This window comes from Nycticebus coucang, chromosome 22 (genome assembly GCF_027406575.1).
Source record: "Nycticebus coucang isolate mNycCou1 chromosome 22, mNycCou1.pri, whole genome shotgun sequence".
NCBI lineage: Eukaryota > Metazoa > Chordata > Mammalia > Primates > Lorisidae > Nycticebus > Nycticebus coucang.
In genome coordinates this window covers 29916982-29934287 of record NC_069801.1, presented here as the reverse complement: position 1 = coordinate 29934287, position 17306 = coordinate 29916982, and the positions used below count along the sequence as shown (strand labels likewise).

The 17306-nt window shown below is 48.6% G+C and overlaps 1 protein-coding gene across 2 annotated transcripts in view; it reads left to right on the top strand.

Annotated features, from left to right (window-relative positions):
• Positions 1 to 6685: 6685 nt before the first annotated feature.
• Positions 6686 to 17306, top strand: part of STK40 (serine/threonine kinase 40) — a 51591-nt gene continuing 40970 nt past the window's right edge. Inside the window, exons 1-2 of one of the 2 annotated variants that reach the window (XM_053576380.1) lie at positions 6686 to 6872; positions 14183 to 14255. The gene's annotated coding sequence lies outside the window, so the exon portion shown is untranslated. The remainder of the gene's footprint in view (positions 6873 to 14182; positions 14256 to 17306) is intronic. The other variant, XM_053576381.1, reaches the window with a different exon arrangement.

Below are 17306 nucleotides of genomic sequence, written 5' to 3'. Positions count from 1 at the left end.
CAACCAAAAAATAGCCAGGCGTTGTGGCAGGCACTTGTAGTCTCATCTACTTGGGAGGCGGAGGCAGGAGAATCACTTGAGCCCAGGAGCTGGAGGTTGCTGTGAGCTGTGATGCCATAGCACTCTACCCAGAGCGACAGCTTGAGGCTCTGTCTCAAAAATAAATAAATAAATAAAAATAAAGAGCCCGGGCAAGGTGAAAGAAACTGCAGTGCAAAGGTCCTGAGGCAGGAAATCTTGGAGCTTTAGGGCATTAACAGTATTGTGACTTTTTTTTTTTTTTTTGTCCAGGGCTGGGTTTGAACCCACCACCTCTGGCATAGGGGGCCAGCGCTGTACTCCTTTGAGCCACAGGCACCACCCAGTATTGTGACTATTGATGCCAGGGAGAGAGGCAGGTAAAAGTGGAGAGATAGGTAGAGGGTGGGGGAAAAATGATAAAAGGCCTGCAGGCTTGGCCAGTCCGAATGCAGGGGTGTTTATAACTAATTGATCATAACCAGCTATAGATTTCTTTGTTCATTCTCCACTTCTGCTTTACTTGACTAGTGTTTAAAAATAAATAAACGGGGCGGCGCCTGTGGCTCAGTGAGTAGGGCGCCGGCCCCATATGCCAAGGGTGGTGGGTTCAAACCCGGCCCTGGCCGAACTGCAACAAAAAAATAGCCAGGCGTTGTGGTGGGCGCCTGTAGTCCCAGCTGCTCTCGGGAGGCTGAGGCAAGAGAATCACATAAGCCCAAGAGCTGGAGGTTGCTGTGAGCCGTATGACGCCACGGCACTCTACCGAGGGCGGTAAAGTGAGACTGTCTCTACAAAAAAAAAAATAAAAATAAATAAATAAATAAATAAACGGCTGGCTCAGGGCCTATACTTCACCCGCTAGGGCACCAGCCACATACTCTGGAGCTGGCAGGTTCGAATCCAGCCCAGGCCTGCCAAACAACAATGGCAACTACAACCAAAAAACAGCCGGGCGTTGTGGTGGGTGCCTGTAGTCCCAGCTACTTGGGAGGCTGAGGCATGAGAATCACTTAAGCCCAAGAGTTTGAGGTTACTGTGAGCTGTGACGCCACTGTACTGAGGGCGACATAGTGAGACTCTGTCCCAAAAAAATAAATGAATGAAGAATAAATAAATAAAACACTGCCTATAGGCAAAGAGTATAGCTGGTTCCAATTTCTGGTGTGTAGGAAATAGAACTTGCATTTTCTTTAACTGATCTTAAATTCCTGTTTTTGCCCCACTCAACCAGAGTGGCAGAAACTTAATTACAGTCAGTTCAAATTTCCCCCATTTTCCTTGTTTAATTCTAGGGAACTTCCTTTCAAGGTGCTAAAGCACAGGAAGTCTGATTTGGTGGTCATCCAACCACACATCCACTGAGATGGTCTCATTTTTTTGTGGTCTTTTGTCATCAGCCCTTGAATTTGCTGCTGAGTTACTCCTCCCTGACCAAAAGACACTTTTAGGTGTGTGTGTGTATATATATATATATTTATTTATATATATATATATATATTTTTTTTTTTTTTTTTTCCTGTTTTCCCCAGGTTAAGCCCTGCAGAAACTTCCTGTTAGGCCCAGCAAATTCTTGGGTCTTAGGTGAATTGGGCCCCATTTGGCCAAATGCAGCCATAGCCACTTCTCTGGAAATGTTACCTCTCTCGTGCTGCCCTACCCCTTACCCCCCAGGTAAAGGAGCACAGGTCAGTCTCTGCTTCTCAGTCCCTGACACCCGCTGTGAGGGATGCCCCCCACCCAGATCCCTCTGTTACACAGCTTTCTAAATTGGTATCTGCACAGAAATTCTTTCCATTCTTCCTTGAAAGCTAGGCTTTCGGAAACTAAAAATGGACTCTGCATTCTGTTTATCAGTTGCTTCCTGAAGTAACAATGGAGAATATAACCTTAACTATCTTCACGAGGGAAGGGCTGAGGGACACCAAGGAAAAAATGAAAAAAGTATTTCAAAATGTTAGTGTCGCATGGGCACAGTGGCCCATGCCTATAATCCCAGCACTCTGGGAGGCCAAGGTGGGTGGATTGCTTGAGTTCATGAGTTCGAGACCATCCTGAGCATGAGTGAGACCCCTCTCTAAAAAATAGCCAGGCGTTGTGGCAGGCACCTGTAGTCCCAGCTACTTGGGAGGCTGAGGCAAGAGGACTGCATATACCCAAGGATTTGAGGTTACTGTGAGCTATGACAGCATGGCATTCTACCAGGAGTAAGAAAGTGAGACTCAGTCAAAAAGAAAAAAATAAAGTTAGTGTCCCATTGGAGTCTTGACTGCCTGCTACTCGTTGTCATTGCCTTGTTCAAGCACACACATGTACCCTTACTGCATATTCAGCCAAGGTGGGGGGCCCAGCTAATGATAGAACTCCCAGGAATCTGAGTGCTCAGGTGGCACAGAGTGTCTCTCCCCACCCACTCTGTCCTGTAAAGAACAGTACGGGGTCTCTCTCATTTGTGGGGAAGAGACTACCAGGGTTTTAAGGAAGCCTGGTGGGCAGCAGCTTGACATTCAGCTCTCCTTAGGGGCATACAAGTACCACAGCATGTCCAGCCCTCAGCATGGCCAAGCCGGGGGAACTTAAAGGAGAACATCCAGTTCAGCGAGTTTGTGTTTCACATCCCGCACTGAAGGGTCCCCAAGGGCAGGAGGGGTTTCCTGAGTTCTCTCTAATGTTCCAGAGGACCCAGAGAAACAGTACATAGTTTGTTAAGGGTGACCAAACCGGCTCAGTCTCTGCTTTGGGGAGACTTATACCAAGACAATGGTGGTTTTCTCTGATCACAAGCTCTAATAGCTGTAATCTGAGGCTGTCATCAATGAAAAGAAATAACTTGATCAGGTTATATGGAAGAAAAAATTTGCCAAATATGAGGCTTATGTGGAAGAAAAATATTAAAATAGTCTCTGAAGGTGGGACAGTTGGGAACTACTAATTCAGCCCAACTCCATCATTTTAAAGTTGAGGAAACAGACCAAGAAAGGAAAAGGGACTTTTCCCCAGGTCCCATGGCTCATTTAGAGACAGTGCCAAGATGGGCATCATAATAGTCATCAAAAATAGCTACTGTTGCAGGGCATGGGCACTCATGCCTGTATTTCTAGCACTCTGGGAGGCTGAGGTGGTGGATTGCCTGAGCTTAGCTGGTTGGAGACAAGCCTGAGCAACAGTGAGACCCTGTCAAAGTTGGAGATTGCCGTGAACTATGACACTATGGCACTCTACCCAGGGTGATAGCTTGAGACTCTGTCTCAAAAAAAAAAAAAAAAAGCTACTGTTTGTTGACTCACTGTGTGCCATATCCTATGTTAGGGCCTCTGAAACCCCATGAGGACAGAGCTATTGCCTGGTATCACCAGACTTCCAGCATCTAGCTCAGTGCTCTGCACATAGCAGCATGCCATTGATTTTTGTGCAATCAAAGTTATCTTATTCTGGGTGGTGCCTGTGGCTCAGTGAGTAGGGCGCCGGCCCCATATACCGAGGGTAGTGGGTTCAAACTCGGCCTCGGCCCAACCGCAACCAAAAAATAGCCGGGCATTGTGGCGGGCGCCTGTAGTCCCAGCTGCTCGGGAGGCTGAGGCAAGAGAATCGCGTAAGCCCAAAAGCTTGGAGGTTGCTGTGAGCTGTGTGACGTCATGGCACTCTACTGAGGGCGGTAAAGTGAGACTCTGTCTCTACAAAAAAAAAAAAAAAGTTATTTTATTCTATCATTATAACAACCCTATATGCTAATAGCCTCATTTTATAGATGAGCAAACAGGTTCAGAAACAGTAAGTAGCCTGCTCAAGGTGAACAACAGAATCAAGCCCCATGATCTTTTTTTTGTTTGTTTGTTTTTGTTTTTTTGGCCGAGGCTGGGTTTGAACCCACCACCTCCGGCATATGGGACCGGCACCCTACTCCTTGAGCCACAGGCGCCGCCCCAAGCCCCATGATCTTAACTACTATTTATGTTTCCCAGCACTTTTTTTTTTTATTTTTTTTAGGCTCAGTGCCTGTGGCTCAAGCAGCTAAGATGCCAGCCACATACACCTGAGCTGGTGGGTTTGAATCCAGCCCGGGCTGGGTCAAACAACAATGATGGCTCCAACCAAAAAATAGCCGGGCGTAGTGGCGGGCGCCTGTAGTCCCAGCTACTTGGAAGGTGGAGGCAGGAGAATCGCTTGAAACCAGGAGTTGGAGGTTGCTGTGAGCTGTGATGTCACAGCACACTACCCAGAGCAACAGCTTGAGGCTCTATCTAAAAATTTTTTTTTAGATATGGTCTTACACTGTCATCTAGGTTAGACTGTGGTGGCACCATCCCAGCTCACTGCAGCCTCAAACTCCTGGGCTCAAGTGATCCTCCTATCTCAGCCTCCCAAAGTGCTGGGGTTACCATGCATGAGCCACCCACCTCTGGCCTTCCAGCACTCTTAACATTATATTAATGACAAAGTAAGATAACTGATGCCTCTGCTCATTTCAGTTGTAGTACCCAACCAGAGTCTTACACCAGTGGTTCTCAACCTTCCTAATGCCGCAGCTTTTTAATACAGTTTCTTTGGGTCCGACCCACAGGTTGAGAACCGCTGGTCTTACACTGAAAGCTTGCCATACGCAGGCCTTGGGGCTTGGCCACAAAGACAAACCAGAGCTAGCTAGTAAGCAAGACTGGATTTCAGAAGCCTGAGGAAGCCCAGGGGGCTGAAGGTCTCCTTCCCTCCTTCTGTGATAGGCAAGACCTTGTCAAGCAACCATCTTGTGTTGTTGTGACAGGTGTCACTTAGGCATGGCAGCACCGTCTGCCAGTAAGCCCAGGTTTGGAAAGCCAGCAGGAGAATATATAACTGTGTGTGTCACCCAGCAGTCTCCTCATGTTGGTATCCTGGTGACAGTTTTTCATTTCCTTTGGCTGGCACCTCTAGTTTCTATTTATTACCTCTTCTCCTCCCCCTTTTTTCTTCCTCCTCCTATCCTTTGTTAAAATCCTATATTTTCAATCACTTGAGAGTCTCCTGGGGGGTGAGGATGGTGGTGTCAGCACTGAGTGATTCATTTAGCTGATAATTAGAGTTCTGGAAAACCCAAAACTCATTCTTGTCAGAGTCAGGGCTTCCGGAATCCCTAGGCTTTTCCTTTTGTCAGAGAGAAGAGCTTGTGGACTGGGTCCTGGCTTCTTTGTGTCTGCCTTCTGCTCATACACCTTATTGAAGCATCTGAGATGCCTGTGCACTCGCTGGATGCTCTGAAAAGCTGTTTCTATAATTCGCTGAGTTCTCAGAGTGGTCCACAAAATATTATCTCTATTTGGACAAAAGAGGAAGGTTAGGAAATAAGCACATAGTCACCCAACTTGTAAGGGATGTCCCAAGCTTTTTGGAACCTACCACCTTGGTTCAAATCCCAGCCCTTATATGACTAGCTGTGTGTCTTTGGACAGATTCCTTTTCTGAGCACTTAGTTTCCACATCTGTAAACAGCCACTTAAAGCTAATGTCTCTACAGACTTAACACAGGGGGTGGCACAAAGTGGGAGCTGTTCTGATTACTATTGTTAACCAGCCCTACCAGCAACATCATGGGCATTCAGAGAGACAAAGAAAAGGACATAGGCAGAAGCAGCCAGACCTCACTCATACCAACTCTCATGTCCTGGCACTGCCTGCGTGGGGATGACGAATGCACATACACACACAAGTGCCGGCTACACACCCTAGGAAAACCAAGCTATGCACACAAGCTTAGACACATGTGCCCACACATAGATACAGAGTGACCCAGGGGACAGCTGGAAAAACAGCCAAGAGTTACAGTCATAGCAGCAAGCACCGTGACTCACTTCACTGAGACAAAGGAGTGGGGCTATGGCCGCTGGTGCTTCGGCCACCGAGCCCTGCTAGCTGCTTCTGTATGCCAGGGGAGGGAAGCCGGGCTCTCAGAGGCCTCCAGTGACTCACCAGCCTGATGCAATCCCTTTAAAGGGCTCATCTGCTGGTGCAAGAAGCTGATTCATGGAGGGCGTGGTTGCTGGAGGAGGAGGGGAAAGGGACCGAAACTGCAGCAGGAGGGACTGAGGTTAGATGGCTAGAATCGTTAATAGGAATTCTTCACTGTAAACTTCCCTGGTCAAGACTCCAGGGATCTACAGGTTGAAGTTGGTCGTCCTCGAGGTTTCTTTCTACAAAGGCGAGGGATCTTAAGGGAAATAAATCATGAGAACTCAGACAAGAATTTCTTTCTTTTATTGAGCCTAACTGCAGCGTTTTCCGCACAGAGTTCTAGAATCCAGGAAATGGGGATCAAGGAAGAGTCACTTTTCTCATAAATACACAGCAACTGGCCAATCTTCCAACTGCTGGACACTTGTCCAACCCGGCAGGGCGAGTGTAGGGCCTGAGAGGTAGGGAGGAATCAGGGCGGGGAGGTGCCTCCGTCCCAGTCTCACAGCAGACTTAGGTAAGCGGTAAGTACCGCCTCATTAACGCCTTAGCCTCCAATTGTTTAACAGGTTTCGGCCCAGACCCCACCCTAAACCAATCCTCAATCAGATTCTGGCCTCTTGCCTGAAGACTTCCGCCCATCGTCAAGATGGCGCCCTAATCCCAAGGACGCAGGCACAGGCGCTGGGGCGGGAGGGGCGGGGCCATGGCTCCGTCCGGGAGGAGGGGGCTGTGCGTCACTTCCGTTGTCAGGTGGCGGCGCCGCAGCCATGGAAGGAGGCGGCGGCGGCTGCTCCGGCGGCTGCGCTGGGAGGCGGCGGTAAGCGGCTCCCACGCCCCCGGCCCGGCCCCGGGCCCCCGGGACGGAGCGCCGAGCAGTCCCGGCTCCGGGCTACGGACTATGGGCGAGCAGCGCTGACCACCCGGGGAAGGTGAGGTGGAGGTCCCGGAGCGGGGAATCGGGCGGGGGTTGCGGGTTGGCGGAGCGGGCCTCAGTGGCTGTGGCGGTAGGACAAGAGTGACAGCCTGAGACCATCTAAGTGTGACAGAAATGGTAGCAACGAATTCCTCCTCTTCTGTTGTGGGGGGTGTCTCCCCTTCCCCGGCGACGGGGACGGGGGCTGCCTAGCGCCAGGTACGGAGCGGCTACGGGAGCTTCAGTCTCCATCGCAGCCCTGGGAAGTGGGCAATGCCAGCCTTGCCCAGAGTCACTCAGCCAGTACGTGAAGCATCCGGTGTTTGAACCCAGCTGGGTTTTTCCAAAGACATACCCTCTGCCTCTCTATGCTTCCCTCCTGATTCAGAGAGTTACTTGAAAGTTTAGTACCCGGAGAGGGCCATCAGGGCTTCCTCCAGGAACCCTCACCCATTGGCACGGGCACCATCGCCGCTGGGAATTTTCACTTCCCGGGCGGCATTCAGGTGCGAGTCAGCTGTCTGTTTGCCAGGGCCACGTTTAGCTGGCCTTTTCCAAGGAGAGAGCTTGCTGTGGTCAGTATTTCACCTGCTGGGCGGGTCAGACCCGCCCATTCCCACACCATTTGGCCCCACCTTGGAGGCAGTAGGTAGGGGCATTCCGATTCTGGATGCTGAGTTCTTTCACCACCCCTACTCCCCAGGTTTGATGCCCTTTTGTTGGCGGAAGGAAGAGATGACAGCTGCCTTATGTGGCAGGATAGACTTTGCTCTGTTTTAAGTCACTGGAGGAAACAGGTTGACTTTGCTTGGTTTTGGGAACCAGTGGGGAAGAGGGTAGTCATGCTGGGCTGAGGCCTTACCCTCTTTCTCTCTCTCTCTTTCTTTTTTTTTTTTTTTTGGTGCCTTGACTCTGATATGAATGAGGCCTTTCCCTCTTGACTGAGTAGTTTTGCATGAGATAAGGAAGAGCAGCATATGTAATTGTAGGTCCAAAAGAAACCTTGTTTGTAAACAATGCCTGTGAACTCCTCCAGCACTGTTTAAGGGCCTTGGGTGCCAGTTGTTGTGGATTGGATTTAGACAGTCTGAGAGTAGCCCTCCATTCATTCATTCATTCATTTCTCACATGACAACAGAGTGCTTGCCTAGAGAGGCAAATGCTAGACAATAAGGTGGTCAAGAATGGGCTTTGGAGCCAGACTTCTTGTGTTCAAATTCTGCCTCAGCAGCTTTGCCAGCTGCATGTCCTTGGACACTGCTTAATCTTTCTGTGCTCAGTGTCCTTATCTGTAAAACAAGGGTGATAACATAGAGGTATTATGAAGATTTAAAAAGTTAACTCATGTAAAACACATAGAACCCTGACTACTACCACATAGTAAGAAGTTAGTAGATGTTAGCAATTCTTATTTCAAAAAGCTCAGGGCCTAGTTAAGGGAGACTGACTTGTGAATAAGTACTTGAAATATGGTCTAAAAAAACTAATAGCAGCAACAGAGTGCTGTGAGAGCCCAATAGAGGAAGCTGCCTGGGGTAAGGGATGCAGGTGGGACAGTGCCCTGGGAGCTTAGTCTAGAAGGAAAGGAAAGGGAGGCTTAACCAGCTTGGAATGAAGAGGAAAGTGTTCTACTTAGCAAGAGAGACAAATAAACTCAAGATTGTTCCATATAGTCATGTGGAAGATGACATGGTACAAGGTGAAGCAGTACAGGTTGACTAGAGAATACCACATTAATGATTTGGGACTTTAAGCCGAGGCAAGGTGGAGCCAATGACAAGGTTTTAAGCAAAGGAAGGACATGATTGGATCTGTTTTAGAAAGATTCCCCTGGAGTGCCAGCAGAGGAGAAGAGGAGAGGAGAGACTAGAGGGTTAGAAACCTCCAAGGCTAGGGTGACACCTGTGCTCAGTGGGTAGGGCACCGGCCAAGGGTCACATGTTCAAACCTGGCCCCAGCCTAACTGCAACAAAAAAATAGCCAGGCGTTGTGGCAGGTGCCTGTAGTCCTAGCTACTTGGGAGGCTGAGGCAAGGGAATCCCCTAAGCCCAGGAGTTGGGAGGTTGCTGTGAGCTATGTGATGCCACTGCACTCTACTGAGGGCGATAAAGTAGACTCTATCTCTACAAAAAAAAGAAAGAAAGAAACCTCCAAGGCTTCTTGGAGGCTCTTTTGAGACAGAGACTCAAGCTGTCGCCCCGGGTTGAGTACTGTGGCATCACAGCTCATAGCAACCTCAAACTCTTGGGTTCAAGCGATTCTCTTGCTTCAGCCTCTCGAGTAGCTGGGACTACAGGCACCCACCACAACACCCGGGTATTTTTAGAGATGGGGTCTCACTCTTGCCTAGGCTGGTCTTGAACTCCTGAGCTCAAGCTATCCACCCATCTCGGTCTCCCAGAGCCTGGGGATTACAGGTATGAGCAACTGCACCCATCCTGCCATGGGACAGGATTTTTTAATTTTTTTTTTTTTTTGAGACAGAGTCTCACTGTGTCACCCTCGGTAGAGTTCTATGGTGTCACAGCTCACAGCAACCTCAAATTCTTAGGCTTTTAAGCAATTCTCTTGCCTCAGCCTCCCTAGTAGCTGAGACTATAGGCGCTCACCACAAAGTCCAGCTATTTATTGTTGCAATTGTCATTGTTATTTAGCTGGCCTGGGCCGGGCTCAAAACCGCCAGCCTCTGTATGTGTGGCTGGCGCTGTACCTACTGTGCTTTGGGAGACTACTATAGGTTTCTGAGAAAGGAGAGTTGATGGTGGATATTCGTTTTTTGTTTTTTTTTGCAGTTTTTGGCCGGGGCTGGGCTTGAACCTGCCATCTCCAGCATATGGGGCCAGCACCCTCCTTTGAGCCACAGGCGCTGCCCGATGGTGGATATTTGCACCAGTGCTAGGTGGCAAGCTCTTTAAATTGGCCTAGGCTTCTCTGCCTGGCCCAGAAGCGCCTGGCACATGTACTCCTTTGTCCCTAGGATTGCAGGTCATTTGAGCATGTGGGGAGATGACTCTGCCCTTTCAGAAGGCCAGTTGTAAGGGCTGCTGCATTCGACCTTTGGGGAAAGCAGTAGATTGTAGTGGTTAAGATCTTATTTGCCTCTACCACCAGACAGATGTGGGTTCTAATCCCAGCCCTGCTGATCACTAGGAGTTACTCTCTTCATGCCCAGCTTTCTCATCGATAAAACGGAGACAATAGGAGTACCTCCCCAAGGCGGTGCCTGTGGCTCAGTGAGTAGGGCGCCGGCCCCATGTACTGAGAGTGGCAGATTTGAGCCCAGCCCCAGCCAAACTGCAACCAAAAAATAGCCATGTGTTGTGGCGGGCGCCTGTAGGCCCAGCTACTTTGGAGGCTGAGGCAGGAGAATTGCCTAAGCCCAGAAGTTGGAGGTTGCTGTGAGCTGTGACGTGATGGCACTCTACCGAGGGTGATAAAGTGAGACTCTGTCTCTAAAAAAAAAAAAAAAGGGTACCTCCCCAGCAGGGCAGTTGTAAGGATTAAGATGTTGCAGATTGAATACTTAACACATACCAAGTAATAAATGCTTGGTGAATGTTAGCCATATATAACAAGCTGCAGGGAAGAACTTTCAAGAATTAGTTGAAGCAATTCATGGTGACTAGAACTATGTCCCATTGAGCTGTCAGAATTGTCCTGAGGGATCACAAGACCACAGAATTTTATTGTATTCTTTCTGAAAAGGAAATCTATGAGGATTTTACCCAGGCTGTATGGGAGCCATGCAGATGATTCAGCTCAGCTCTTTAGAAGAACCATTTTTAAAAATAGAAGTAGGACTACTGAGAAAAAATAGTAGTTTAAAGTATACATGGGAGAAAATGTATTTAGAGTTTCTTCCATGTCTGTCCCCACTAGCAACCCTATTCTGCTACCTGAATTAGCAGCACCAAGGGGCACTCATGCACATTGATGTGTGTGGTGGCTTAAAATACAGACCCTTAATTCCCCACACATGAGCTCCCACATGTAGCTGGGGCTGCGCTAGGTACTGGGACAAGAGGAGGAGGATGGAGAGTCAGGCTCTGCCCTGGAGGAGGTTGTGGTCTAGCAAGGACAGAGTTGGGCTTCTAACCAATTAACACTTGCACAGAGCTTGGCCAGTCTCTCACAGAAGTCTGTGTAGCATGTGGTGGAACCCAGTGGAAGGAGTGATTCACCCTGAGGATGAGGAGGAGACTGGGGAGAACTTCAGAGAGCCTTAGAATTTGAACTGGATCTTGAAGAGTGATCACAGTTGTCTGTTTCCAAGAGCGCTCCTCCAGGAGGAGCGGCCTGGCACAGGCATGGATGTGCGCTGGTGTGTGTGGCACTTTAGAAACCAAAGGGGTTCTAGCCCTGGGTGTGAAGACACTGGCTGCAGGACACACCTAAGAGGTAGGCAGGCACCAGTGCTAAGATGCTTGCTTGGACTTCGTATGCTGTTGGTGATGGATGCCTTGTGTTAAGTGGAAGAAATACGCCATTAGACCTGCATCTGCTTTGAGGATGGATTAGGGGAAGAGAGAGGAGACTGCGGTCACTGTAGGAGGCTATTGCAGTAATCACAGCAGGGACCGAGGGGGCTTGGATCAGGGAAGAGGCAATCAGGATAAGCAGAAGGGCAGAGATCAGAGCTGTTTGGTGGGAAATCAGCTGGACTCTGGGAGTGTTTGTAAGTGGCAGCTGAGAGAAAAGGACTAGTGACAGGTGACCCTGAGGTTTTTGTTTTGTGTGACAGAGTGAATAATAGTGTAGAGATAGGGATGGCTCAAGGAGAAGATAATAGCCAGTGAAATCTGCCAGCTCCATAGAGCAAGCCCTGCGTACACCCTCAGGGGAGAAGATCAATTGCAAATTCTCTTGGTCCCTGTCTGACTTTGGGTCGGGCTTCCCTCTGGTTTTGCCTGAGTTAGCACCTGGGAGAAAGGTAGCTTCCCTTGCTCCACCTTTGCTATGCCCATATTTCTTTTTTCCTCAGTTTTCAGTGTTTACAGGAGGAAGGGATAGAACAAGGTCTTTCAGGAGGAAAGGGAAATGGGAGGGTATCTATAAGGTACAGGAGCAGAGGGCCAGACCGGCCCATGGGCAGGGAGATAGGAATTTAAATGATGCCATTCATCAAAATTCTGACCAATAAACCCCAGATAGGTCCTTGTTCTAAAAGTGCTCAGTGTTTGTGGGAAGAAGGGACAGGATAGGATGAGTCCCCTACAAGGAAGTAGGGGGTACCATTCACAGGGCAGGAGGGAGGGGTGTGCCCATTGCCTCTGCCCAAATTTGACAGGGAGGTGAACATCTTCAAGTTTCAGGAACTCCATTTGCTGAGTCTGCAAAACTTCAATAATTTCTTTAGCCTTCAAATGGCCCCACAAACAAGCCTTCCCTCTGGTGTTATCTACCATGATTCAGCAAGCTATAACTGACTGCTGGGGTTCCTGAACAGCAGAGGACCCTCAGGGGAGAGATGGCTTTCTCAGCACCTCCTGGAGAGCTTATCTAGAAAGAGAACCTTGACATCGGGCTGGGCGAGCAGTCCCAGTCCGTCTATCCAGGACTCACTGAGAGCCATCAGGGAAATGAGAGGAAGCTGCTCAGTGGTCTTGTCCCCCTGAGTTCTGAAGGAACAAAGAGCTGCTGTCCCTGCATCAGACTAGGCTTTAGAGAGAGGTGTGCTGGTGGGCAGGGCTTCAAACAGGCCCTTTGAGACATAGGAAATTTTCACAGGATTTGCCTTTGGGTTTGTGGCATAAAGAAGGTAAAGGAAGGCCCGGCTCGGTGGCTAACATCCATAATCCTAGCACTCTGGGAACCTGAGGCAGGCGGATTGCTTGAGCTCAGGAGTTCGAGACCAGCCTGAGCAAGAATGAGACCCCGTCTCTACTCAAAGTAGAAAAACTAGCTGGGCATCCTGGCAAGCACCTGTAGTGCCAGCTACTCAGGAGGCTGAGGCAAGAGGATCTCTTGAGCCCAAGAGTTTGAGGTTGCTGTGAGCTATGACACCACAGCACTCTACCAAGGGTGACAAAGCGAGACTCAGTCTCAAAAAAAAAAAAAAAAAAAAGAGTAGCCTGAAATGAGTATTTTTTTTCCTCCTCTGCCTGTTCAGGTGAGACGGTGATCTTGAAAATGGCCCAGGGGCCACTTCAGCCTCTGTGTATCCTACTAGATCTATAGTTAAGATCCAAGAGGGGAAAATGATGGGATAGCTTGCTTTGATTGACTTACCATCTTAGAGATGATTCCATCTGGGTCATTTATGATTTATGGCTATACTGTGTCCCATTATGAGTGCAATATTCAACAAGCTCTCCGCTGATGAACACTTACGTCTTGTCTTTTGCTGTCCGTACAAAGCTAAGTGACTTTCTTCATACATATGATTTTGCCTACGTTAGGTATCACCTGTAGGATAAATTCTTAGAAGATGTGGATTAATGTCTCAAAGAATAACTTTTATTATTATTTTTGAAAGAATTTCTAGGCTCCTTTTTAATAAACTGGAGCAGCCTTGTTTTTCCCCCAGCCAGGTAATCTACTCTCTTGGCTTGTGGTCCCACTTCCTGAGGGAGGGGCTGAAACCTCTTCTCCCTAAGGAGGCTACAGCCCAATGGTGTTCATCTCTTTTGGCTATGACAGTCTTTCCTGGTCTTGGGTTCAGGCTTCTTAGAGCATAGCAGTCTGCAGGCCTGATGATTTCAGAGACAGTCTAGTTGTTTTAAAGCACCAGAGATAGCAAAATTGAGAAAGGGATTTGTCATTCGGAATGAAACTGTCCTTCAAAATGTGTTTATAGAGCACCACCTACTTGGCAAAAAAGAGAAGATCTTTGGCCTTTATAGGAAGTTTGCAATTCCAGGGTCCAGAAGGAAGAGAACAGGTTGGTCATTGTAGTAGGGTTTGGCTCTTGCCAAGCAGGACTAATGTGCCTGTTATTTGTCTTTAGGTTTGGAGCAGAGCTGATGTGAGGTATGTTAAGGGGATAGCTGTGCTTCCAGGGAGAAGCTTAGTTCAGTCTCTTGGACTTTGGGGCTGGTATAGCCCAGCGTCCCACGAGGCTTTTGGAACCCCATTGCTAACATCTGCCAACTCTGGAGAGCAAGAGTCCTGCTACTTTTTGCAATAAGTGTGGAGCTCTCAGCATTACCAAGTTTGGGGTGACTTTTATGGTGTACGTTCTCTCTTGACTATTCTTCTAAGGTAGTCCTTGCTGAAGGAATAGGAAACCAACAAAAATAGAAGGATCTGCACCATCTTTCACTCCTTTGCTGAGTACTTTGTAGTGTTACTGAATCTAAGGAAGAAGGGATTATCTTTGTTTTACAGAGAACACCCAGGCTTCGAGGGTCCACCATTATACAGCCAATGAGGACAGAGCTGGGATTTCCAACCCACACATGTAAGACTGCAGAACCGCCATCAATCATCCCTTTCCTCCATCATGGTCCCAGAGAGCCCAGGCCACATAGACTCTTGGACTTAGAGCAGTAAGGTTGGAAGAAACCTTGGCAAAGCTGAACCTTTCTTTGCCAGAAGAATGAAAACTGCCACTGCCTGGAGATAAGTCCTTCCTTGTCCTGCCCTATAGGTAGTGGGTAACGAGACTTTCAATCCTGTCATCCTACAATTAAGGGTCTAGGCTCAGATCATACCTGGCTTTAGAACTCAGCTCTGCCACTTGCTGAGTGACCTTGAACAAGTTACTTCCTGTCTCCAACCCCAGTTTCCGCGAGGTAATGATGAGGATTAGACATGAACTGCCTATAGCATGTTCAGCCTAGTGCCTTGCATGTAGTCAGTACCAGGGACCAGCTCTGGTGAGGCCAAGATAAGCTCTTTGCTAGTGGGTCTGTGAGTGTCCTAGATGGCATCCTGAGCCAGCTTGCAAGACGTTCCTTAGAGACATGTTTGCAAGCTATCTGGAAAGTCTGAGGCTTAGCAGGAGTATTGGCATTGTCCCTTCTGCCCCTCAGACTCCCGCATGCGCCCACGTATCAGCACCCAAGCTTTTACATGTGGGCACTATGCTTTCCCCTGTTACCATGCCATAGGCTTGCAAGCCTGTCTTCTCAAGGCCTGGCCTCCACTGATTCCATTACTACCCCCTTTTTTTTTTTTATTCTTTAAGATGGAGTCTTAGTCACCCTAGGTAGAGTGCCCTGGTGTCATAGCTCATAGCAACCTCAAACTATTGGGCTTAAATGATCCTTTGGCCTCACCCTCCCAAGTATCTTGGACTACAGTTGCTTACCACAATACCAGGCTAGGTTTTCTATTTTTAGTAGAGACGGGGTCTCACTCTTGCTCAGGCTGGTTTTGAACTCCTAAGCTCAAACAGTCCAACTGCCTCAGCCTCCCAGAGTGCTAGGATTACAGGTGTGAACCACTGCACCCGGCCCATAATACTACTTTTTAAAAATCTAAAGATCTCTGACCCATTAGTATTGTTAAGAGCAGTAATGGAAGGCCCCTTAAGAAGGCTGAGATAAGAGAGTCTCTTAAGCCCAGGTGTTGGAAGTTGTTGTAAGCTATGACGCCATGGCACTCTACCAAAGGTGAGAAAGTGAGACTCTGGAAAAAAAAAAAAGAAAAACTGAGGCAAAAGGATTGCTTGAGCCCAAGAGTTTGAGGTTGCTATGCGCTATCACACCATGGCACTCTACCAAGGGCGACAGTGAGACACTGTCTAAAAAAAAAAAAAGGCTCAGCACCTATAGCTCAGTGGCTAGGGTATCTGAGCTGCTGGGTTTGAATCCAGCCTGGACCTGCTAAACAGCAATGACAACTATAACCAAAAAATAGCAAGGCACTGTGGCAGGCGCCTGTAGCCCAGCTACTTGGAAGGCTGAGGCAAGAGAATTGCTTAAGCCTAAGAGTTTGAGGTTGCTGTGAGCTGTGACATCATAGCACTCTACTGAGGACAACATAGTAAGACTCAGTCTCAAAGAAAAAAAAAAGGCTCAGCACCTGTAGCTCAGCAGCTAGGGCGCTGGCCACATACACCAGAGCTGGTGGATTTGAAACTAGCCTGGGCCTGCCAAACAAATAACATTGACAACTACAACAAAAAATAGCTGGATGTTATGGCAGGCACCTATAGACCCAGCTACTTGGGAGGCTGAGGCAAGAGAATCTCTTGAGCCCAAGAGTTTGAGGTTGCTGTGAGCTGTGATGCAACGGCACTGTACCAAGGGCGACATAGTGAGACACTGACTCAAAAAAAAAAAAAGAGGGCAGCGCCTGTGGCTCAGTGGGTAGGGCGCTGGCCCCATATACCGAGGGTGGCGGGTTCAAACCCAGCCCGACCAAACTGCAACAAAAAAATAGCCGGGTGTTGTGGCAGGCGCCTGTAGTCCCAGCTACTCAGGAAGCTGAGGCAAGAGAATCACCTAAGCCCAGGAGTTGGAGGTTGCTGTGAGCTGTGACGCCACGGAACTCTACCAAGGACAATAAGGTGAGACTCTGTCTCTACAAAAAAAAGAAAGAGGGCGGCACCTGTGGCTCAAAGGAGTAGGGCGCCAGCCCCATATACTGGAGGTGGCAGGTTCAAGCCCAGCCCCAGCCAAAAACTGAAAAATAAATAAATAAAAAAGAAAGAAATGAATATTGTTATAGTAGTCTATACTAAAACGTCTAGCAGTAAAGAAAAATATAAAATTGGGCAGCTCCTGTGGCTCAGGAAGTACAGTGCTGGCCCCATATACTGAGGGTGGCAGGTTCAAACACAGCCCGGACCAAACTGCAACAAAAAAATAGACTGGCATTGTGGTGGGCGTTTGTGGTCCCAGCTACTCGGGAGGCTGAGGCAGGAGAATCGCCTAAGCCCAGGAGTTGGAGGTTGCTGTGAGCTGTGACGTCACAGCACTCTACCGAAGGTGATAAAGTGAGACTCTGTCTCTAAAAAAAAAAAAGAAGAAGAAGAATATAAAATAAAAATCTTAACACTCTGGGGAGGCCAAGGCAGATGCTTACAGGTTTGAGACCAGCCTGAGCCAGAGCGAGACCTCATCTCTAAAAATAGTCGGGCATTGGGCAGCGCCTGTAGCTCAAGGAGTAGGACCGGTCCCATATGCCGGAGGTGGTGGGTTCAAACCCAGCCCCGGCCAAAAACCAAAAAAAAAAAAAATAGTCGGGCATTGTGGCTGGTGCCTGTAGTCCCAGCTACATTGGAAGCTGAGGCAAGAGAATCGCTTGAGCCCAAGACTTTGAGGTTGCTGTGAGCTATGACTCCACTGCATTCTACCAAGGGCGACAAAGTGAGACTGTCTCCAAAAAGAAAAAAAAAACAAAAACATAGGGCGGCGCCTGTGGCTCAGTGAGTAGGGCCCCGGCCCCATATGCCGAGGGTGGCGGGTTCAAACCCGGCCCCGGCCAAACTGCAACAACAACAACAAAAAAAAAAAAAAAATAGCCGGGCGTTGTGGCGGGCGCCTGTAGTCCCAGCTACTCG